This window comes from Sparus aurata, chromosome 8, assembly GCF_900880675.1.
Source record: "Sparus aurata chromosome 8, fSpaAur1.1, whole genome shotgun sequence".
NCBI lineage: Eukaryota > Metazoa > Chordata > Actinopteri > Spariformes > Sparidae > Sparus > Sparus aurata.
The window spans coordinates 9,405,474-9,431,322 of record NC_044194.1 but is presented as its reverse complement, the minus strand read 5'-3'; the positions used below and the strand labels follow the sequence as shown (position 1 = coordinate 9,431,322).

The window sequence follows — 25,849 nt, the reverse complement described above, 5'->3', positions numbered from 1 at the left end:
CTGTCCTTTAATCAGCGATGATAGCCCGAGGTCTTCTTGAATCTAAAGTCAAGACGCTCCGGCAGTCCTACTTCCTGATGATTATCCGTCTCCTCCCCCTGTTCCCGCCCCCTCGTCTTCATCTTCCTCCACCCACCTCCTACAATTCATGGCATCACACCCAGCGATGATGGACATCTTAAGCACAGACCACTGTTTACTCAGTCTAAAAATAAGAGGTCGGGCTACAAACGCCATAACTCGAGCATGCCTGACATGTAAGGTGCGGCAGCTTGTCTTTGTGTGTATGTGTGTGTGTGTGTTCCTCTCTGAGAGGTCGGTGGGGTCATCTGTTCTGTCGTGTGTGTATCTATGCCAGGTAAAAGAGATGTCCAATGAAGGACGGGGGCTCCTGTGTCCCATGGGGTGCAGTGTCACTTGCCCCCTGTCTTGCCTCTTGCCCCCACACACCCGCCCGGGCCTTCTCTGGTGGTAATACAGCCAGGGCTATTCTTAGCTTCTGTGTCAAGCCTGTCTCTGGGGAGCAGTCGAGGGGTCTCCATTACATGACACACACGCACAGACGCACACACATGCACACACATGCACACACATGCACACAGGTGTCTTGAGACATCTCCATTTGATCTTTATTAAGCCCTCCAACTCTAAAACCAATTTAAGGAACAGCCCTGGAAGTGCGAGATCGTGTTCCACTGCGACTGAAAACTCAATTAATTGAGTGGTATGCAGATTGCCTGCAGTTGACGTGTTACTCATGACGGCCTGACATGACACAATCCAGAGAGCAAGCAGTATTTATGGACTGCAGTTATATGTCCTGCGAGTCTGATTTTGTTTTGTTTTTCCAGCAGAATGCTGACACCTATTTTTTATTCGTATTTTCAGAGGCATTCGAATAAAATAGCTCGAACACTATATTTTATGTAGGTAATAAAAATGTTTCAGTGTGAGGTTTCAAGTAGCATGTGTTTCCATTTAAGGTGGGAATGCAGAGCCCTTACCTTGCATTGGAAAACAAAACATCAGTTTCCCAGCGGTTGTAAGTTTAAAAGGGTATATATGTACGAAAACTAAGTTTAAAACACTGAAATTATCAAAAGAACTCGAAGAATTAACAGTTTTGACGTTGTGCGCTGTGTTGCAGAGATATCTACCGGAGTTAGCGCGCTAACTAGCTAGCCTTGGCCCCACCTGTCTCGTGAAAGCCTTCCGTTTTGTACCTCAAGAGGCGATAGTGAGTCACTGTATTGTCCTGCCCTTAATCCAACATTAGAGGATGAGGAAGTAGCGCTGCACTTTATTCTTTCTTAGGTTGAATGGAATGTTTGAAGTATTAACTCGACAGATGGACATTTATCACCTTTTGGCATCAGTTTCTGTACATATATTTCCTGTGAGTACAACTGTTACCTGTCCTCGTATCCTTACAGGGTCATATGGTGGGGTTGTGGTGGTAGTGCTGATGGTGAAGTTTAATGTTAAGGCTCCGGGAGTGAATTGTAGGTGAAAATGCCTGTGTGCATCTACTTGTTCGTGTAGCTTTGCTCTTTCTGCAAACTGCTCAGTGCTCTTGCAGAGGAAACCCAGCGTTGGTCTACAGCTTTGCACAGACAGCTGCGCCTGAGTGACTCTGCATGTGTCACATCAACACAAAGACTGATGCCATTGCCCCTCTATTCACCCCTGGTTACTCTAGCTTCTCCATGATAACGTGATAGCTGTAACTCAACACTCCTTCTAGATGTGTGAGGCTTAATTCGGCTTCCTATAACAAATGTAATACTCCAATCACGCACTACATAAGAACAAGCCTGCCTGTGTTTGTTAGAGAGACGGTACCACCTGGCTTTTGGTGGCAGGCGCATGTGTGTGTGTGTGTGTGTGTGTGTGTGTGTGTGTGTGGGTTCACATGCCTGGATCAGGAGTACAGTTGAAACTTCCCTCTCATGTAAATCCTGAGGTAAGCGGTCCGAGCACGTAGCACTTCATAACAAGGGCATAGCCTTACAGACCACACGCAGGATCGGCACCCGGCTCAAGCCTCGCCGAGGGTAGAAAATCCTGTCAATGTGTCTCTGTGTGTGGCGGAGGAAGGGACATGGAGAGGGAAGGTCTGGTTTAGAACTTCAGTACAGCTGTCCTGACCGGGGCGAGGGCCAGGACACTCTGCACTTATCCAGTCAACTTCACACACATTACACACATGAACGCCTACAAACACTGCGGCAAGAATGCAAAGGGTTCTAAGAAAAAAATGGCTTTAAGTAATCCCACGTAGATAAGTAAATCAACACTGAAGACAAAAGTGGGACAGCAAAGGAACAGACTGTGTAATTTCCCATTGATTATGTGTGACCTTTTTGCCAAATTAGATTTGCCAAATGAATCGACCTTTCACTCTTGAAATGCCTGGTGATCAATCAAATGACCTTCTCTGACCATGGAGAATTTGGAAAATACAAACAAATATTGGCAATAAATGTGAAACAGGGACGTACTTGCAGTAATACAAAGATATTCCCTGACTGCATCATTATGATGATTATTGTACGATGCCCTGTATGACAGCTTTAGGCTGCTGTGATTGTCGGTCTGCAGGGTTGAGTATGCTGAGGATTTTCAATCAGGCCAGAGAAATACACACATGCACAAACAGGATCTATACACATTAATTTATGGAGCGATGTGGCTTTCCTGTAGTTAGACACTACAAAATTTGGTCGGGGACTGGTGCCCTGCAGAAGGACACCTTGGCCGTGCCACAGAGGTGAACTGGCGTTTCTCCAGCCAACCAGTCCACACACCATCCTGACTGATCCGTGTGTGTCTTGAACCAGCCGCTCTCTGATCCCCAAGCCAAGTCCCTACGGATCGAGCTTCTGCTGCCTCAGTCTATGTAGGATAACGTAACCAAGGGATATGAACGGCTCACCATCTTCCCATTAGTTATTAATCTTCCATAGCCACCAATTGATACATTACTTCACAGCTAAGAAAAATAGCATTGAAAATAAATAAGTATTAAATATTATTAGACGGTGTGCCAGAATCAACAGAAAAGGAACGTTTCTTGTAGCTGCTTTAACTAGAAAAAACACACAAATGAATAACTTTTCACACTCTCTGCTTTTGTTACAGAAACATGTACTTGATCTATTGCTGATCACTGTGCGCCATGTTGTACACAGTGCTGCAGGGCCATTTGTTGCCCAGTGCTGGTCCACCGTACTTGGTTCAGTGGTTGTGTAAAAGAGTCTGCAGTCGTTTCGCTCTGCAGCAGAGCTCTAATGCCGCGTTTCTGGTGGTTAATGGCCTCCCATGAGCCCGCTCCCGTTTTACTGCCCAGCCTGTGGGAGGGAGGGAAGGAAAGAGTGATGGTGCCTGGGGGGGAGAAAGAAGTACAGAAGCCCAGAGAGAGAAAGAGAGAAAGCCTAAGTTAGGACATGGAGAGGGTTCGCAGGATGAAAGGAGGACTGGTGCATTGATATGAGATGTGGAGGAAAGAAGTTGACAAGGGTAAAAAGGTGGAGGAGGACTGAAGTTGTGGCGTGAGACATGGTGTAAGGTGACCCGGAGCCCTGCAGCCAGCCTGACTCCTGCTGATGGATGGGCCGTTCAACCGAAGACGTCAGACTACTGGAGCTTAAATTTGACATTTACCCACAGAACATCCCTAAATAGTGAAGTGCGTATCTGCTAACGGAATTATACAGTGACTAACCTGGAATATCAAACCTAAACTGAGTTGGTGATCAGGCATTTTCTGCTTTGAACCTATTTCAGCTCAAACACAAGTATAAATGCAAATCTGTCTGTACCCAGTCGCCACCCTGACAGCATGAGCTATTTATTTCACACGGTTTCTGTATGTGTGCGGTGTGTGTGTGTGTGTGTGTGTATGTTTTACTGGTTTCTGTACGTGGCCTCCAGTGTGCAAAGGTCCACCATCAAGTTCAGGGTCACATTCGCACCCATTAATCAACAGACGAGGCACCAGACTGAAGTACTGCCTCGGCGTCTCTGCCATTCTCTCCCATTCAGCGAGCTGAGGTTGTGGTTTGTTCTCAGAATTCTACTTCTAACCGCCCGCTCTGATTGCTGCTCTGTGTGGTCTATTTAATGGGTCCATTATGATAAACTCATCGTGTGCAGACAAACATTGGTCAAATATTTCAGTGTTTTGCAAAACGTATGTAAGTATATAGTATTCCACTTAAAGGTGCTGTATGTAAGAATTGGCCACCTGTTGAATTCATACTCCAAAGAAACAGGGGGCAGCATGTTACCAGGGTGACTGCTAACTGTAGCTGCAGGTAGCTGGTTAGCTCAGTTACGTTCATGTGGTTATGTTAGCTGGGTTAGGGTTAGGGTTTAAACCACTGGGAGGTTTCCTAGACCAGGATGGGAAGGGGGACCCAGTTGGGCGCATAGCAAGTGGGCAACAGAACAAGTTTTAACGGCCTCTCAGTGAACGCGTCTGGACCAGGACGGAATACAGCCTCAGACACCAGGAGAGTCCAGTTTGACAATGAGGACTACGTTACAGAGGCGATTTACAGTGGCTTCTGACTCTGGGGACATGCTGGGTAAATATTAGGACAGGAGAGGCATGAAGCGTTCACCTCTGGAGAGCAGAGCTATACTGCTGGACTATTGCCACATGAGGCATCAAAGTGGTATTACGAAAAAGGAAGGGCTGGTTAGCACTCTGCAACACAGTACATAGACGTTGCTTACATGACGTCAAAACCTTTTTTTCTTCACATTCTGTAAATGATTTCTGTCATTTCTTTTGAATATTCAAAATGAACTTTACATGAAATGCTAGATCAAGCAGAGCAGACTACAGGCAAGGTCATACTTCTGGCCCACTTAATGAGAGTTAAATCATTGTTTTATGTGACCATGTACAAAAAAATTAAGAGCAAATCTTTCCGTCTCTGTTTATCTTGGGCTTTATGGCGAGCCGACAGGAAGCTGTGGTCGCACTTTAGTACCTCTGTAGTCTATAGAGTTGGAGTCAGTTATAGGGCAGAGAGATGAGCAGCCACACCAAAGCACCCTCACTGCAGTTATATATAGAGCCTGTGCACCCCCGCCCTGCTCTGGAGGTGAATGGGCCATACGCAAACACATTCTACGGCCTGACCTGTTTTCACACCCACCTCCTTGGTTCTGCTTTTCTTTCCTCTTCCCATTCTCACGTCGACATCCCTTGTTTTTAGTTAGTGGTTTGGCAGAGCGTCGCAGTGTGTGGTTTAAGAGAAAATACAAAGCACAAAGCTGTCTCGTGGGATCGCTATTAGCTGAACATATCGGTTCACTCCCTGTCGTGACTGTTGCCTGAATTAGTATTTATATGTGTTTAAATACAAGGTTTCTGTTGCACTTTTGATTTAATGTCTTCGCAGAACTTGCAAATTAACACTCAGAAAAGAGTGAACGTCTCGAGATGGTTTTATATTGTGCTGACTTGTTTATAATGGTGGGTTAAATTATTTGAGATTTCCAGACAGCGAGAGAGGCAACAAATAGAGAGAGAGGGTGAGAGGGAGAGGAGGGATGAGAGAGCAGGGGGTGCTGACAGCAACAGGATGCATGGACAGTGTCACGGAGGCCGGTGCAGTGTGGGATTGGTCGAGGCCTCCCATGGCGCTGTGAGTGTTTTTTTCGGCGTGCTGGCTGTGACTGTGCGAGAGGTCGGCGCTGGATGGACACTGTGGCTATTGTCCTGAAATGGCTGAGCACTCATTTCCTCTCACTGACCAGGTGCTGAGGCCAAACAGATGACTTGCAGGGAGTCTGTGTGTGTGTGTGTGTGTGTGTGTGTGTGTGTGTGTTAGCACTGTCACATGTGTTGGTTCAACCATTAATGTACACTTTAGTCTTAATGGGTGAGATGATAGCAACAGCAGAGACTATATACAGTTACAGCTCAAGATGTGATAGCATTACTGCACTGTATAACCCTATACTTATATTATACTTATACTAAGTGCATTGTTCCTAACAACTTATGTTGAACCATCGTAATAGCACATGTTTTAGTATGTCTCCAAAGAATCTCATATTTATGAGTTACAAATTCAATGAAAGTGTTTTCAGAGTAATTTATTCTGAAACACACTGATGAAATAATAAACCTATTTTTGTAATTTATTGCAGTTGTTAAATGTGCACTAGAACGTTAACACAGTATAATAATTAGTATAATTCTATAGTTAAGTAAAAAAAATATTGATGTTGTGTTTTTTTTTATATTTAACATAGTTTTTTAAAATATAGTCTTAATTATAGTTTTCAAAGTTATTTAAGTTAGTAATGTTTACGGATATATTGGCAAGACTCTACACATTTAATGTCAGTGTACCTTTGGACATATATATATAGTATATTTTAACACTATTCTGTTATAACACTATTTTTGGTGGGTGAAAGTACCCAAAAGCACTTAAAGTATAGTCATTCTAAACACTTTAAAGGTACATTAAAGCATAATAATATACTATACGTAAGGTAGGTAATGCCATAACGTCATTGTCAGTTCTTGCGTTGTCAGTTTACGGCAATAGAGTACTTTATATATAATGGTAGTTAACGCTCATATTACAAAATGACATCTTTACTGCAACAGTCTGCACACTGTCATCGATATTGCACCATGTATGAGAGGGTCAGATCGGTAAGCACGTGTGTTTATGTGCCCAGAGATTCCCACTGAGCTAGAAGCACGCCCCTGAGTCCTGGCTATTTAACTCTGTCTTTATTGGGTTCGTGCCCCTCCCCTATTCCTCCTCCTCCACCTCCTCCACCCGTCTTCTCTACAGAGTTAACTCATGAGGTGTTGTTTTTATTGCTCTTTCTTGGTGGGTCCTGGTCACCACATGGAGCTCCCGCTGTGAGCGTAAATCAACACCTTGTCGCGCACACCGGCTTATAGCCACCTGTGACAAAAATCAACCAGAGAACAGGGACTGGTGGAGTAAAATTTTAAAAAACGACAGAGCTGGAGGGGGGAAGTTGTTCTCCCGTTCCTCCTTTTTTTTCCCCTTTTGTTTTTGCTGTTCATCACGTGGCTCATTGGTGACCGAATAACAACAACAGTGCCAGGAGACACTTTCCATTCACACACTTTCCATTTCCCTGAGATGTACTGACAAACACAGACACCAGTCTGCAGTGTCACCAGCAGCTGCTGCCCCATAACCCTCGAAACAAAAAAGGTGAAGAAGGTTGAGGATACTCAAGGGTGGGAACGGCGAGAGACGTGTTTTCAGAGAGCGTTTCCGAAAAGCTGAAAGACTAGACAATGTGATTTTGGCTGGGAGGCTGAAACCGAGAGGATTATCTAATTACCTTGTTGTCACATTTGAGCGGTTTAGTGTGGCCATGACAAATTAAAGACACACTCTCTGCCACACTCTCTCTGTGGTCCAGCAGCTTTGTCTGTCATGTACGAGACACTGACACTCACCTGATCAGTCGCATTTACCCACTCTGGATCAAAAATGACACGATCACAGACACCAAAGAGAATTCATTAAAAGGATTCAGGGAGCTCAGACTGAATTTTTCCTTCGTCATAAACCCCCCCCAAAAAACCACAGACTCATCACTTATTTCAGTGGTGCCAATGTAGAGACATCCAGCGAAAAAAGTGTATGATGGTCTGCCAGAAAAGTTGAATCTTGAAATCAAATACACTGGCATCAAATAAGCCTTCAGACACGCAGATCTGTTTCTCAAACTGGATTTCCTGGATCATATTTCATGTCTCACCCGTAGCTGAAGCAACATGCCCCTTGTTTGATTTTGTTTTTTTTAAATCTAGAGTATTTGAAATCCTCCGTATTGAGTCTGCACCGGGCCAAACATGTTTCCAAGGAGCCTGTAATTGCTGGCAGTGCTCCTGCACACACCTATCTAAAGCTTCTCATCCTCTACAGTCACCTACAGTCGTCGGTCCTGCGCAGGTCCGGTTACCAAACATTTCCGTCTCAGGTAGAAATAATAAATAGTAAGGCTGGGCAGGTCAGATTAGAGAGACCGGTGTGTATTTTCATACAGCTGAAGACAAGGGCTGCACACTAAAGCTCTAATGCCCCACAGATGGTTCCACTCACTGTAGTCGACTACAGGACGTACCCTCTCTCCGCGCCGGCTATTTGATATGCTGAAGCTTGACCAGACCTCTGATATGTCTGCAAAGACTTTGTGGGAGGATAGACAGGAATTCGTCACAGATTTACCACATCGGATAATAATCTGCATGTCATAACTTACAGCGCACAATCACCATTTGTCACTGATTCAGGTTTTCCAGAAAAATCCAGAAATGATTAACCGCCGACCATCACTGGATCACATTCGGGGAAACATTCAGTGCTAGGCGAATACGGTCAAAACAAAACTGTTGTCTGAAGACGCATTCAGTCAACAGAAGTCTCCAGGAGGAGACGAGTTTCTTTTCAACTTGATGTAACAGAAAAATGTTTTTATTTCCAGACCGTTGACATTTAACGATTACAGACGCATAAACCCATCCAGAACAAACATTGTTCTTTCCGCGATAATGACTTGTGCTCTCGGGCTCCTGTAAAACTAACAGCTGCGACAAGTCCAGGCAGGGTTTTTTATGGGAGTTTTATCTCCGAAAACATTTCAGAAAATGTTGAAAATCATTAGATTAAAATATCATAAAAGTAGACGAGGGAGGTTGAGAATTACTGTTAGGCGCCATACGTGGAAGTTGTAAATGTAGATATGTATGGCAACAGTCACAAATAACAGAGATGATGATCTCAGACTGCAGTGGAGTATTGTTTTAAGCCCTGCCCTGTTGGTGCTCTGTTTCAACAGGATGACCTGGGCTTATACAGCCTTCCCCGTTTGCCAGTCTCACCATCCATCTGATACGCTGAGGCCTGACCAGGCTCCGATGATGTCTGTGTAGACATTCTTGGAGGACATACTTTATACAGCAATTCGTCAGGGATTTACAGTGTCAGATAATGATCTGCCTGTCATAGTCCACGATGTATGTACAAGAGCTCCTACTGGCTCCGGCTGTTGGGGAAAACAAGTTAGATTTAACTGCCACCCACACTAGCCTGACTGCAGGTCAACACAAAGGAAACCCCCAAACACATAACATGCTTTTAAAAAAAGCAGGTTTTTTGTATGTAGTGTAATATTTCAATACTTACATGTAAAATAGTCATGTGACAAACCAAATGAAACCACATGAAAAGTGGATATCATTCACTTTATTTAAAAAAAAACAAAAAAAAAACAGATTTGATTTAGAAGTTTTAATTAAGCGATACAAGAGACAACATCACCTCATTGATGTTTATTGACCGCCTGACTGTCGTTCAATAATTTTAATGCTCAACCTCTAGTGTTATATTACATTTATACAACTTACCAATCAAATAGAAGTTATAATCAAAATTCTGTAGGGCAATAAGCTCTCAAAAACAAACAAAACAAAACGTTTAGCTTGTGTTATTTTTATTTTTACGGAAACACACATTTGGAAAGGGTTCATCAGGAAGGAATAATCACAGAAACCAAAACCTGTTTCGGTGCTCATACTGGCGCCAGACTATTGTTTAAAGTGACATTATGAAGAGATTTGTATTTCACGTGCTATGGTGCAACCTGTTGATCCTCTGTCGAAATGTGCAGACCTGCCTTTTGATCAACAACTAGCGAGTTGACAACTTTGCTTACACAGGCAAATATTAAACCAGCGCAACACCACAGGCCATATAACCTAATTACCCAGCTAATATTACTGACTACTCGACAGTAACAAGTCCAGCTCACCATCTGCCGTGCAGCCTTGGATTTAGTGAAGCCTACAGAGGGAAAAACATAAAGGTTGGTTGCTGTGTGCGAGGTACTGCCGCTCAACCTACTACAAGTCACTGTACCATTGGAATGATTTTAAAGCTGTTATTTTAAGGAGATAGCTCCATAATGTTGATTTAAGGCAGACATGACAAAGAACCTATCATTTAGACTAATGAACCGTCCAGCACACAGTCCTAACAATGTACAAAATCTATTGATGGAGCTGATTTCCAACCTCAGATTTTACACACCCTTCTGCTGCCTTTATATCTGGGACAAGGTCAGCAGTCGTGCAATCAGAATTCTTCTCGCTCTTTTTTTTTTTGAATTACTGTCCGCTCACATTCGCTTCTCTCTTCACTTCTGCATTACAGCGGCGCAGGTTGTTAAAGGGCATCTGCAGCGTCTCCGTGGCACGGTGCTCTTTGCGGAGGGGGTCAAGGAAGTGTCACGTATTCGAAATGGCAGTACGCTAATACTCGTGATTACCGGTGAAAGGTCTGCCATGGACATCGAACGTCCGCATTCACATCCTCACTTCTTTTATTAAACAGAGCGCTCCACTCGCTCGGTCGGATCTGCTGAATTTACACAAGTTTTATGTCGTCAGTCAAGGTCCACTGACTTTTAATGAAAAACTGTACTTTATAACTTTGATTACTCAACAGTGTCCAATTTGGGCTATTAAGTTTAATTTCAAGCCAGTAAAACAGTATAACCCGGTCTGCTGCTCTTCTGTTGTTAAGCCACTAATCGCACTGGAGCCTCGAATAACTGTTGTTTACCGAGTTCACCAGCAGTATGCTAATCTGTACAGACGCATAATTATCTCTTAAGACTTCTTGCTGGCTCTTGGCTGCTCCGTTCCTTGAATTCCATTAGACTCGCAACTTTTCGGTCATGCTAAACCGTCCTGTCATTTGGACTAATTTGAATTATACGAGATTCTGCTGATGGAGCGGGTCATGCCTCGGTTCAGCCATTCATCACGCACTTTATTTCCATTATAATCAATTTCATAACGGACAGATTATTCATCCATGTTGTTTTATGCAATGCTATTAGACTGGGTCAGTCTGTCTGGCTCCCTCCCCATAGGAGGACGGGCAGGAGAGACAGTACAACTCCAGGCACAGAGGGGCTTTGTAAAGGTAACAAGGAACACACACATAAACACACACACATGCGTGCATCCATGTATACACACACACACACGCGCGCGCTTCCCAGCAGCGCGGCGACAGGCAGTCCCACTCCGTTAGGGGTAAAAACACAGAAATTAAACGCTGCGTGCTTGTGGTTTTTAATTTAGCGTGCTGACAGCCATCCAATAGTCCTGTGGTGACATTGGATAACTTTACGACCCTGGTAAGCGCAGCCCGGGACAGGGACCAGGACAGACACCCACTTCAGCTTCAACTCTCCCCTACACACACAAACACAGTCACACACACACACACACAGATCATTGAAAACTGAGCTGCACAACAAAACTGAATTGCTACTGCAGATGTTCACCGTTTGATCAATCACGTAAAATACTTAATGCGGGGACATAATGGAGCTATTGATCATTTATATAAAAACATATCTGCGGCGAAATAATAATAATATTGTCAAAAATAAAAATTCTAACAGTTACTCACTCACAGTGCGCCAAGTCTGCGTCGGTCGCTGTGGTCTCTGTAATTGCCTAATTTAGAACCAAATAGCCCCTTTCCTGGACAACGTTTACAGCAGCCACACACGAGTGCATTGTGTGTGTTTGTGGTCGTGAGTATTTGCTGGGACTTGACCATTGTGCTGATCGCCAGTAAAGTAGTGCTGACTGTATAGCATTTGTGTACTCTGTACTTCAAATCCTCTCAATGAAAGGCAGACACGTGAAGAATTTATGGTTAAGAAAGCATCTCTTGTCTCGGGTTACCGTAGTTCCATTACGAGCTGTTGAGTGATGAAAAAAGATCTGACTGTTTCACATTTGCCCGGTGGAACCTTGTGGCCCGGTGTCTTTACTATTGATTGGCTAAACCCCGTCCTGAGTTGACAATATTGACATGCTGTCAAGTGACTTGCTGTCGCTTGACTGTGCCCGGTGTGACCTTGGTAGTGTAAGCTAAACCTCACTGTAGTGCGAGGAGTAAAAACTGTGTTCAGATCAACCTTTACGAGGCATGAAAATAAAAAAAAAACTTGGCTTCCTTATTGATTTAAACGAGGCCACCATGTTGGCACAGCAGGTGTGGCGACGTGGTGGTCGCTGTCAACAAACGCATGGTTGTCTATCGAAGAATTCGCCAGTACATTAGTACGCATTCCAATAGAGAATACATGCTGCAGTGACGGCTTTACGCAGTTGTTAAATCCTGTCTTATAATATGATTAACCTTTATATTGTAGCATTAATAAGCCTTTAATGAATGGGAGTTGTGTTTTATTTCCTGCGTTCTCATTCCCTGGTCATCAAATAACCTTTTGTCGCTCCCCCCAGCATTAAATCAAAGGTCCTCATAGGAAACTCTTGCCGCTCGACAGCCACCTTTTCAACGCCCCCAGGCAGTTAATTCGGGTTAACAAGACCAGGCCCCCATCTCAGTGAATGGGGAGAGAGCCAGAACTTCACTTTAATGGCCCTGCGACATAAAAGCTGCATGTATAGTCTTGCCAGTGAGTCTTATAAAATCTGCTTAAAAAGTTTGGTGACTTTGCCATTAACTAAGTTTTAAAATGCCATTTCACCACAGGTTATACTTCAAGATACCAACTTCTCCAGGTTTAATGTCTGTGGATAACTGAGCCTTGCTTGGCAATTTTGTGCATTTATCGTGATATTTACTCCTCCGTGCTGATTACAAGTCTACCGGCAGCCGCACCAAATTAGTTGAAACTGCAGAGAATCTCAACTGTGTGCTCCAGTCAGTCTGACGACGGGATTGGCTGACATCTTTCTGTTTTTTGGGGGGAAGGGACCGTATGTGTCATGCAACTGCCATCTCTGGCGTTAAAAGTTTTCTGTTTAAAATACCTTATCTTATATCTGAGATCTTATAATGTCTCAGATTTAATACAGACGTGAACCCGTTAGTATTTTCCAATCCGTGTTTAACACTGAACAAAGGTCAAAGTTTGGTTAGGTTTAGGCAATACATCTACTCAGTCAAGTTTAGGAAGGATCATGGCTTGGGTTATGTTACTTATCTGACATATGTATATGCATTAGACGTGACATTACGAACGTGACAATAAGTGACGCCATCTTTGTGAAGTTTCGTACATGACGTTTTGTCTGACGCAAGTTCAGTACATCACGTAAGTTAAGTTACTTAAACAAGATTGCTTGACACGTACAGGTTACAAGCAGCCGTCTCACGAGTTACAGTCCAATGGTTTAATGGCATGTGCACAAAGAGCTGATCGATGGTATGAGATCACACACAGCCATGGAGTAACTTAATTACTAGAGACACACCCAATTGCGCTTAAAATAAACATACAAGATATGATTACATGCAATGTGTTTTGCGTTTATTCTGAATACAGATGTAAAAGTTTATGAATCGGGGGGGGGAGAAGGCCTTTTGGGGCACGTGTGCCATCTTGAGAGTGCCTGCTCTGTAGGTGCTGCACATGTGGCTGCTCCATCGCCGCACGGTGGTGACAGTGTGTGTTGAAGAAAAAAAAACACATGGGATGCCAAAACCGTACGCGGTTCCATTTCCGTGTGTGTGTGTGTTTTTATTGAAGCTCAAGCTAAGTGGATTGTGGTCAAGGCTCGGTGGACATCAAATAATGGGCACCGACAGTGAACTGCTTTTATATGATGTGAGAATGCATGTCTCTAAATTAATACCCAATGATGTCTCTGTATGTGTGTGTGTGTGTGTGTGTGTGTGTGAGTGTGTGTTTTCTGAATGAAGACGCACAGAGAAACGGGTCACATGAAGTCATGCGTTGGACTGTCGTAGAGGAAAGACTTGCTGATCTGCTGGAATAGTCTGAATGGTTACCAGGCAGGCTGTTCTACTGTGTACAGCACTTTGGAGAGTTGTAAATCTTGTTCATTTGGGAACCATCGGCTGTACGTACTGTAGCCTTTTTTTTTTTTTATGCGCCTGTGGCATCTGGAACACACAGTCAGTCACACAGGCTTCGTGAATGAGTCACAGATGAGCCTCTCTCTCCGTTTGACTGGATCTCTGTAGTGCCGTGCTTGCATCCCAGCACATCCTCTCTCAGTAGGGAGGCACTCCACATCTGTGATTCCCCCCACCCACACTCTTCATCCACCTCTATACCTGCCCACCCCTCTCTCTCCCTATCATGCGCTCCGCTCTTTGCCAAATACTGCATTCTCCCAGGTTCCCCGCCGAGGCAGGCAGCAGGCGGGCATGCCCACCGCCAGCCCCTCGGTGTCCTCTGAGAGTGGCTGACGTCACCGCTCCTCTCCCAGGTGACCCTCTGAGGCACATCAACACGTTCACACACACCGATATGATTTTTCACATCAAACCAGTAACTAAGGAACTGTGTGTGTGCTTGTGTGTGTGTGTGTGTGGACACACACAAGCACAACTGTGTTTATGTTTTAAAAATAGATGGAGAGAGAGAGAGAGAGAGAGAGAGATGGAGATGGAGATGCTAACGATCAGCGGTTGGCAGATGGTAGAGTGATGTAGCGAGGAGTGATATTACTGCCCACTTAAACTCATCTGCCGTTACTCCAACCCCCCAACACTACTACGAGGCTGGACTCAGTGCACACTCGTCCACAGTGTCTCTCTCTCTCACGCACCCAAAGGCGCTGGCTCTCTCGCACACACTCTTACAGACACCCGGGACTCTGTACGAACATTAATCTGGATTGTTGAGTGTAAGTGAACACCCTTTTGTTTGTTCAAGCGGCATTCTTCCAGTATTAGGAGATTTGATATGTCTGCCTTGGGTGCGAGACAGAACAGTTGTTGTTAGTTACCCATAGAGACGCCTATTGTCTTGTCATCGCTGATACCCTGCCGTCAGGGTAAGGAGTTCAGTGATCACATCCTTTGTCACGGCAATAAAACGAGTCTCGATCGCAGTTTGTTTGTGTTGTTGGGCTGGGTGGCAGATACGGAGGGGGGCGTGCCATGTGTTCTCATAACACAATCTGGTGTTTTCCATCACATGCGTACAGTAACCAGGAGAATGACTCTGTGTGTTTGTGTTTGCGCGAGTGTGCTTGTGCGTGATTTACGACGGCAGCTCACTTTAATGGAACTATGAAGCGTTCGGTAATAAACTCAAGGCTTTTTAATGGAGCCTGTAGGGTCTCATGATTTGCATATTGGTCCGGAGTTGGACAGGGATCTCACAGAGGGAACACTCACAGATCTCGTGATTCGTTCAGGCGTGAAGCTCCAGGAAATCTCCTCGGTGTGATTTGGTTTACATTTCACATGTCGTTTGTTTCGCCAGGTTTCTCGGGAGCTGTATTTCAAAGTTGCAGTATTTAGTTTGGAACTCGGAGAAATCACAAATCAAATCAGATCTTCGGGTGATAAACTGCAGCGGGCGCGGGTCACACCTGAGGATCAAATTGCTGCATACTGGCAAGTACACGCCCACTTACTGTATACCTTCAGTGACTGCAGCTTAACTTTACTCGTCCATCAACAGCTAAGGTAAAAGTCACCCAACCTATATGTGCACCTAGGGGTCTCAGAATGCATGGTCTGATGGCAAACAATAACTAAAATCCGGCCTCGGGGTGAATTCTAATGATGCACGTTGCCAATGGTTAGACAAATTAAAGGTAGCACGTAATGCTTTGTGAAATAACTGGTGTAAATTGTGCAGTACCTCGGGGGATGTTGTTCCTCTCGTCCGTATGTATTTACACTGATCTTTTAAGTCTCTAATTAAAAGCTATGTACGGGGACGTGCTCTCTTAAGTGAGAGGCTGAAAGGCGTGAAAGCGTATTTACTGCCGGGCTGCACTGTGGGGACTAGTTAAAGGTGCTGACAGAGGCTCGTGGCATACCGAATACTGTAACGCGTGCACACACACACACACACTGATGCACACACACCATTAGGGAGAAATAGATAGAGCACAGCTGCCCTGTCTCCGGAGAGAGACAGAGGTAGAATAGACTCTCCTCAACAAGATCACTGTGCACCTTATATTTAACCACAAACTAATAGCAAGGGATGAAACAAAAAGTGACACATTTTTTATCAAATCAAAGCCGCATGCATGACGTTGAATTTAACGAACAAAGCCAATGTCATCATCACCCGCTGTCCCAGCTCCCAAAGCAGCAGGCAGCTTTCTGGGATGCAAAAAGTGCTGAATCTCTGTCGAGGCATTATATATTTGGGCCAGCTTGAACTGAAAATGCATTGTCTCCTGACATTTAGTCTAGATTTTTCTCTCCTCACATGGTCAGCTGTTGAAAAGCCAGGAACCACGCACATGTTTTTTGTTTCTCCGGGCACAATGCAACGGAATACCTCTCATTAAGTGTAGCTGACCGTTACCACATGGAGGTGAGGTTAAGAGGGGTTAGCATAACTCTTCTGCCGCTGCTCAACCAGAAACTGTAAAATGCGAAACGGGATTCCGAGAAGAAGGAGCCGAATGTTTGAATACGGAGTGTGCAAAAACACAACTGCAGTGAGACAAAACAGATTTTGCTTTTACAAGCTCGGGCGAAAGCGGTGCCGTCGCAGAGGCTGTGTTGTGATTTAAAACTTCTCAGAGGACACTGTGAAATGGCTGCAGGAAGTTTGAAATAATATCAGTGCAACGGAGCTGTGAAACTGCCAAACGGTGGTAATGCAGCTTCCCCCCACCGCCCATCGCCATCAGGGAGGGTGGCAGAAAGCATGGAGCCGCTTATGCCATTTCCTCTCATTACACCCTCTTCAAGCACGGCTTTGGGGTCAGTGTGCAGAGGGCTAATTGAGCCTTAAGAAAGCTTTGGTTTTTTTTTCTTCCGCTACACTTTACTGTATCTTAATCTCTGGATATGTGAATGTTTTCTTTGGCAGGAGCACCGCTGCCTTTAATCATTTCCAGAGATTGGAAAATCACCCAAATGTAATTAAATTAGAGCTTTCTGTGTTTGATTACTGTGGATTGTGGCATGTGGCCGTAACCTATAAACCGCTAATATTTAACAGAGATGCAGAGATAAATAAATAAATAAATAAATAAATGGCAACACTTTTTTGAAGGTATTATCTTGTTGGAATCTTGTCAGTGAGAAAAGACTCCTTATGTGCATTGCTCCTTTTTCTCATTTGTTCCATTTCACATCGTTGCCTTTTAACCTGGTTGCCATCGCCTGCCATGTTAAACCCAAAAGTCTCATTCACAAGTCACGAGTATTGGTGGTGATCAACAGCCTCCTTAAATTTCTTAAAGTTGGGGACACACATCCATATTTTTGAGAAGATATGGCCTCACACCACGACAGATATCGGAGTAAAAAACCACCCTTGGTGCAAAGTTAGCTACGTCATTAAGTAGCTTACAACTAACTCAATAACTTAATACATAATACAACACAAACACCAACACATTCTGCTCAGTCATCATGACTATTAAGACACAAACCAGCTGATTCTTAAGCTGTGCTGCAGAACTAATCTAATGAGTGCCACTATCAGGGTTAAGCGTATTACTCAGCTGAAACATGAATCAGGTCCAGAAGAGATGCTTTTCACAAACAAGAGTGTCATCCGAGTCAATGCGTCGTTACTCACGATGAAGGGAAATCCTCAGCTGTGTCCACATCATTGTGTACAAGCTACTCTGCTGTTGTACAGTGAGGGCCATGTCTTAGGCCCAACGCCAAGTGGTGCACAACTCAGTGCAAGTGCCATTGATAGTTCTGACTGACACAGCTGTCATTTTTACGCCCACGTATAAGTAGGAAGTGTATTTGCGTCCATCTGTGCGCCCATGGGCAAAGTCTGGTCAGGCACATTGTTGGCACATTGCTGTCTCGAGGCAGCAGACGGAGAAAGTGCCACTGAAGAAAAACATGTTAAAAAAATCAATGGGACAGTATTATTCAGAGAGTAAAAAGTGCCCACATAAGGGGAATCACAATTCTGGTTAGAGAGGCCACTTTCAGTAGTTTTAAATGTGCACAGTAATAACCCTGCAGAAAATATTATGGGACATTTACGAAGCAAAACTAAAAGTTATAACTTTGACAGGATAGAGGAAACTCTTCAGAGGAGACAGAATCAAACTATTTTCTGCTGCAATAAAAACTTTTCGACAGCTGTCAGGAGAACGGCTGCTTTAATCCAAACAATTTCGCAGTATGAGAATGAAAACAGAGCATTAATTAACCAGATTGTGATGGATCCTGTCGACGTCTGGAGATTTGAAAAAGCGTAATCAATGAAGTTAAGCTGCTGTGCCTCCAGCGTATAGTAAATACGCACATGGGTCTCTCATGAAGCCGCACTTATTGTTTCTCATGTTGGGGGATCGCTGCAGGCAATGTAATTAATATTTTCCTCAGTAGAGATAAATTATTTCACACACCTGTATATCCCATCCGTGAGAGCCACGTATCCCTATTACACACACACACGGGACGCTCATTGCTGTTTTCTCCTCATTTACATAGTTACATAGTGTACTTAAATGCAGATGAACATAACAATATTATGTGAGCTTTCAGTGTGTTATGTTTGCTATTGTAGGCAGCTTTCCCGAAACTTTACAGTTGTGACATATTTCCCATTGAAAAATCTGAAAAAAAAATAAACAAAATAATAGAATTATGTCAGAGACTTGGCCATGCGATTTGGTAAGAAATCACAGTAAATGATAAAACATGATGCACTTATGATTGTTAATTTCACGACAAAAAAAGAAAAAAGAAATCAAAGAAGAATCTGTACGTGCAAGAGAGTTAGCATGTTAACGTTGAAAACGTCATTTGGATCCTACTATCTTGTCTAAACAGTCGTTTTCCCATTTAATAACTGATTATTTTAGTTGAAATACAACCCTCATCTTTGCTCCCATCAGTGTGATAATGGATCCTAACTGTGTCTTAATCTCTGACCCGCCCGTCAGTTGCTATCTCAAAAGGTTATCTTGGAAAAACCACCCCCCCTTTACACCAGCTCAGATTTCCATCACTCCCCCGGCTGATGGATCCGCTTCAAACTGTGAGCAACAAGTCCTCTTTTAGCAGCAGCCTTTCATCTTTGAGACAACAGAAGTTTGATTTAGTGATAACATGTGCTCGTGCACTATGCAGTAAGCTATTTGTTTATTGCATTCACTAAATCTGAGTTTGCTCGGCGCTCCTGCTGGGTATTTTTTACTCGAATCTCCATCTGCTCCTCTCTTTCATCTCCAATCTATCCGTCCTCTTTTAAAAAGAACGATTTGCTCTCTTTTTTAGTCTGGATGCTCTTTTAAATTCCCTCATCATCTCTTCAATTCCTTTTTTTTTTTCCCCCCACCTCTGAACCACACACAGTCTTCCCCACCCGAAGCCCCCTCTCTCGGTGCTGACACAGATGGGCGCTCTGTTAGTTCACGCTAGCTGACCCATTCGGTGAACCCTTCTGCCCCACCGGACGCTTCTGTTTGCAAACTGTGACAAAGTATCAGATTTACTCTTTTCTGTAGGTGCAGGAAGCGTGGAGGAACAGAGATCTGGGCATGTTCCTCCGTATTACCTATCACGCCCCCCATGCACACATTCACCGACACATGGTGACGTGCCTGCGCGTGCTCTCACACACACACACAAACACCTACACACACACACACAAACCAAACAGACATTCCAGGAAAACCAAGTGTGACAAACCCTCTGCGGTTAGACTGCTGTTCTGAATAAAAGTCCGTCTTTGTCTATGAAGGACAAAGCCTTATTAAATTAAATTAAGTGATTATTTGGCGTTTGCTAAAGTTGCTCCAAGGAACTGAATTGCACACACACACACACACACACACACACACACACAAAGATATCCTAATTAGCTAAATGAGTCATTAATTTTAGCAGAGAGTTATTAAGATAAAGTTAATGAAGGTACGGCTAATTAAGACATGACGAATCGACACGTCTGCAACTCCCATTAACACGTTATCTACTGCCTCTCTGTTATCTCTCTAAATCTGCTTTAACTGCAGAATGCTCCCAGGAAATGAGACATTAAAGTGTCACCCAGCTGCTTTATCTTACAGACTGACAGCAGCGGGGGGGGGGATTTTGAGGGAAGTTAGTTTTCTTTAGCTTTCTTTATACTTTTGCATCATCAGTATTTTTTTGCAGAAAACTGGGATGCGGCTCGTTCCTCCGGCTTCAAGAGATACGAGGTCGTTGCCTGTGACTGCTGTTTGGCGGAACAACAACATAGGTCGAAACCTTTTGTAACGCCGACTCTTAAACACACCTGAACGACACGAGAGGTGAGGGGACGGCTTGCTAACTAATGTTGGTGGAAAGCAACTAATCCCCACCAGGGTTATGGGAAACTACTGTAATTGGGTTTGTTTAAAAGAAACATTTAGACATTTAGACTGACTACTGATGAACATTTTTACTGGACTGGAAAGAACTTCTATTGCTGCGAGGTTGGATGTAACTCATAAGAGTCCAGAACTGATAACTTTACCAAGACATTTTAGACATTAAGTTGCTTGTTACAATTGTTAGATGGCTTAAATGTCCTTAATCAATAAGAATGTGTTCTTGTTCCTCGCCAGTTATCCAGTGCCATAATATTCTCTTATGACTCCCTTTTCGAGCTGTGCCTGATTGATCTGTCACGTAGCCATGCCGCTTCGAGCAACCCTTTTACAACTCGCGAGCAGTGTTTATAGTCGCAATTACAATTACACGATAAGGCAATGTTTAGACCAAACAGCACTTCATTAAAAAAATAAAGAAGGAAAAGAAGAACAGCCTCCTTATTCATTTGATTGAAACTACTGCATTGGCAGCGTGTCGAGGTCCTGTGTGCGCGGCTCTGGTAAAACGCACAATCCATTCAGCGAAAAAAAAGCTGAACCCGGCTCAACTTTTCTCCACCAATGAAATATGTGCAAGGGTACATTCACCATATTTCATTTTTTTTTTCAGCAATCACTGAAACAGCAGTGGGACCAGCTGAGAGCAGTTACCTCGTAAACATGACACGGTCAAATGGTGATATTTATGGACCTGTGTGACAGGATAAGGATGCCTTAAGTAAACATAGCAGTGCACACAGCCCGAGGGGTATTTCTTCTCCCTCTATCTATCTGTTTAGGTAAGGAGGGTGACAGACCGCGTCAAGCGGAGTGTTAAAACGACCCAAATGTCCCGAGGTGAGTTTTCGATTTGTTTTGGGAAACACTTTCTAAGTACGCCATTAATTCCCGTCCCTCCCACATTAAATGCTGACCTTCACTCTTCAGCGGAGAGCGCGGGGCGAAGGGGCGGGGCAGGTTACGATAAGCTCCTCTGTGGCAGGTGTGAGTGGCAGCAGTCAGAAAGGTCACTCATGTCTCCAAAAGCCTCCACAATACCTCAGTTTCCTGCAGAAGGAACAAGAACGGTAAAGCTCATGTGAAGGCTGCGGCGTGAACAAAATATTGCAAACGATAAATATAAATCAGGAACAGGCTTGAGTGTTTGTTCACGACTTTGTTATTGCTCCGTGGTGTGATATGGTCGTATACATCCCACGAGCTATACTTTGCGAGATGATATTGAGCTGGACTTGCTTTTTTTTTTTCCTCATCTGCTGCTAACCCCAACACAGCACGATATATATTATGCAGCAGCAGGGCCGACCACACACACACACACTCACACACCAGGGAGAGAGGGAGCCGAGCATGATAATACACTACTGCGGGTTTGGTTAATTACTCAATTTAACAATGTAGCTAACATTTTGTTCTCAATTATGCTTTGTTACATATTCAGAGCGGTGAAGTTCAGTGCGTCCCTGTTTTTCCACTCAATTTGATTGTTTTAAACAAACACGGCAAAATATTCAGTGGCGGTACAAGGTTTGGCACCGGGCTACTTTGCAATGCATCTCCAAAAGAAAGCACATCATTAATGCTGGAGAGATTGCCGTGTTTTAAACGGAGCGGTTATATCGCACAAAGCGTGGATTTATAGCTAGTGGAAACTTGAAATGGTGAAGTCTGTAGGCAGAATTAATGATTACTCGAGTTCTCCTGTGTCATTTATCTTCAATTTTCACTCTGATTGGTGATTTTATACAGACCCTTACTGGAGCCAGTCGAGAAAAGAACTAAACATGTTTTTGAGAATAGCTCTCAGAAATGCAATGAAATATACTCGGCGCTTTTGATATAACAGTGGCTGTGGCTGAGGGTAGAGCCAGATTCTCGTTACCAGAAGGTCGCTGGTTCGATTCCCTTGGCGTGCATGTCGAAGTGTTCTTGGGTTTGATAGTGAACCTCAAAAGACAAAAAATGTCACTAAAATGTAAATATAACCGATGCTATAGAAGCTGCCCTCTTGAGGGGCCACCATTGCGGATTGCTTGCTTGTCGTCATGCCTGTAGCTGCCAGTAGATCATTTAAGGGCGCTGATAAGTGTGTCGGGCCACAGGCGCATAACTCGCCAAAGGGTTTCAGGAGATTGCATCATATACTTGATCTTGCACATTCAGCTGCCTCGCAAAGGTGACTCTGGCTCTCACGCCTGTAATGGCTGATCCACGCTGGACTTCAACCACCCACCCTATGGACTGAACAACGGCCGCCTCAAATAGAAGTAGATTGGAAAACTAAGCCCTCATTAACAGTCATTTAAACCCATGTTTACAACACCCGGAGTAGTCAAATTCAATGGATCCATCGTAATGATGAAAACAAATTGATGCATTTGTGCAATGTTTCCCTATCAGGCGGGGAGATGAAAGGCGCACAACACAGCGGTATAATTGGAGATGGCAGGTCCGGCGCTGTAACCCTCTGTGATCAGGGCCCGCGAGGCAGAGACTCTGAACATGGGGGTCAAGGGTCGCACAGACAGAAACAGAGAGACTGTGCATGTTGGGATGGTTTGCTGAGTCCCTTTGTTTGTGTTTGTATTCAACCAGCAGCATTACCAGAATGTGTCCGCTCACTGTAACAGTGGCTGCCTTCATCTTTCCTTCACCCTTGGTTCACTTAAGACTATACATCTATGGGCGCCGTGATGAGGCACCCAAGCAGAAGAACATAAGGCCTGGATGAGGATGAGTTAAAGGGATTAGGGAAAGGAAGGGTGGATGAATGAGATTTTACAGACTTGGTAGAGCAGTGGCTGTGTTGTGTTTGATGCCTTGGCAAAGACCGGTCCCTGACTAATGTGGCGTGATACACTGGGTACTGAAAGCAGGGCCAAGGGTTCCTTCCTGGGCATGAGTTTCTGGGTTGAAGCTTCTGCTTAATTGGACAGCTGGACGGTTTTCCCCACATATTTTCACATCAGAGGATGCTGCAAGCTTCTCTTCTCTTCTGTTCTTCCTCGTGCCTGCCCAGTATTGACATTACTTGGGCGCGGGGGTGCTTTGCTATCAGCGCTGTAATCAGAGATTGAGAGACGGATATGTGTTGTTTCTCTCTTCGCTCCAGGTAACAGCCTTTCTCACTCGACTGTGACAAGCCCGGCAGTTATTGATACTTTCACTAAGGGGGTCATACAATAATACCCCCTTCTCTCTCTGCAGGTTGTAGGGGTCCTCCCAACCCTAATTTGGAGCAGAAACTCTTGGTAGTCGGTGAGTGCCGTATATTACCTTACAGGAATGCAGGCTTTCTACTTAGACGTGAAACCAAACACACTCTCCTTTCATGATGACTTGTTTTTGTCTGCAGGGGACTCATTTTGATAAATGCTTTTTATGTGACACGAAAGTTGATCTGTTAAAAACAAGTTTGCATGAAGTGCTTACATCGATGAAATATCACTGTCGCTGCGAGGCGCAGAATGTGAGGGGGCATCATGCAAATTGGACATTAAACGTAAACGCTACTTGCCACGAGATTATTTATGAGCCGGATGTTAAAAATCTTGTAAAAAATTCTACAGCTGCACCTGGAGGACTGCAACAGAAGTCAAGGCACGTGTGTCTGAAGACATACCTGTGGATGATCGAGGACAGAGGTGGAACGAAGGGTCGAGGACTTAGTCGTACATGGAAAGAATGCAACAGTTTAATCCTAGCGCAATTATATATAAATACTTTTCTTCATTCTTGAAAAAATTGGGAATGTACCATGGTGAATCAAGAGTCAACACCTGGGCTAACAGGGCGGGATGAAAGACATGTCGTGTCACATTTCTGCTATGTGTCCAGCAATAAGCTACAATGAGGTGCAATTTCCTCCCGACTAATTAGTGTGGAATTGGTGCTGTTTTATCAACCTCCCCAGGGCAGAGTGAGCTTCGAGCTGGAAGCAAAAGGGGCAAAGAGGTGTGAACAAGAAAGGGAGACGCAACAGAAGCGGCATCAGCCGGAGGTTGTCGTCTGTTTTTTTTATACGGGACAATATGGGCTGAAACCCGAGCTGTTTCTTTGGCCTCGTCGCTGTCAAAACAGCAAGAAATAACGTCCTGAGAAGCTTCTGTATCACAGGTTATGATAAGAGCACTGACGGAGCCTTCGGGCTCTGCAGCACATCAGTTATGACCTCACTCTGAGATGCTTTGCGCAGTTGAGTGATGTTCACCTGTGGACACTGATTCTTCCCTCTCCTCATGTGAAGAATGATCCTGTCCTCTGGCCCCTTGTTATCAATGGAGCTGAATGGCATCAACTTTTTCTCTCCTTTTGTACTTTTTGTCTTCTCTTTCTTCACTTTTGTTGCTATCCATGTTTTTGTCCTCCCTTTCTACCTCATCGCCCCCTTGTCTTTTGTGGCCCTGTGTGATTTAGAGGAGGTAGATTGTTTTCAGTGAGGACAGAAGAGTCCAAGGCTGAATGGGAATTATCGGGTTTATGTCGGAGTCAAGGTTCTGATTGAAGGTATAAATCTTGGTGGAAGGACGCAAGGCTCATGGATCCCTTCTGTTTGACCTCAGCTTAACACCAGAAGCCCCATTAAAAGAGACGCCCCAGATCGATCGATCAAGCCCCTCCTTTCCCCTAGACTCCCCCCCTCCTATTGACAAGGTCAGTTAATCCATCGTTAAATGTCAGAACACACAGTGTTTATGGGCTCAACTGGCACTGCTGATGTGCACATTCAGGGGTCAGCAGTGGCAAGCGACTTCATTAAAATGCACAAAGGAGCATGACAAGGACGTTCAACGTGTGAATAGGAAAGAACAGTAATCAAAGTGAAAATTAAAGCATAAAAGCTTTCTTACATAATAATTTAGTTTATACTTCTCTTAATCAAATTTGTCTCGTATCGGTGACTATAAAATATGTGCAGAGATGTTTGAGTGCGATAAACCAATTAGAAGCTTCAATTAGAAGTCAGACTGTATTGAAGCTTATGAGAAAAGAAATTCTCGCATGATTTATTACCACAATAAACAGTTTCTGAATGAGTTTATTGCCCCAATCAGTCGTTTCAAGTTTTCTTCAATTAAGTATGATGTTATGGTCCCATATCGGGTAAAACAGACAGTAACGCAGTGTATGCTTAAGGCTTGGCTACCCTGTGATTGACGAGTCATTACCACGGTGTCTTCGGCGGGCTCCCAGTCATATCTGTCCAGGATATCCAACACAGCTCCAAACATATGGTCACTCCTGGCTTTAAAAAAACAACAAGATGGCGACGACCATAATGCCAAACTCGAGGTTTTGGTAGTCCACTTTCCTGGTGGACTTACATTATCTGGTACAATTTAGGAAAATATACTGTATATCAAAACAATTCCAACATTCACGTGAGGTTCCCGGTCAACAATGACTGTCAGCATTGATTTCAGTTTGCCATGACCAAGTAGTTTCATTTGTCAAAAGCAAATCTTTCCCATAAAGTCGGCATATAAG

General features: G+C 44.1%; 1 protein-coding gene across 7 annotated transcripts in view; it reads left to right on the top strand.

The window, feature by feature from the left end:
• Window positions 1–25,849, top strand: part of sema3ab (sema domain, immunoglobulin domain (Ig), short basic domain, secreted, (semaphorin) 3Ab) — a 65,134-nt gene that overhangs the window by 5,108 nt on the left and 34,177 nt on the right. For 2 of the 7 annotated variants that reach the window (XM_030426593.1, XM_030426591.1), the window contains exon 1: window positions 14,523–14,731. The exons of 3 other annotated variants lie outside the window; for them this stretch is intronic. The gene's annotated coding sequence lies outside the window, so the exon portion shown is untranslated. Of the gene's footprint in view, window positions 1–14,521; window positions 14,732–23,569; window positions 23,621–25,849 lie in introns of those variants that run through there. 2 more of the 7 variants (XM_030426595.1, XM_030426596.1) reach the window with 2 other exon arrangements.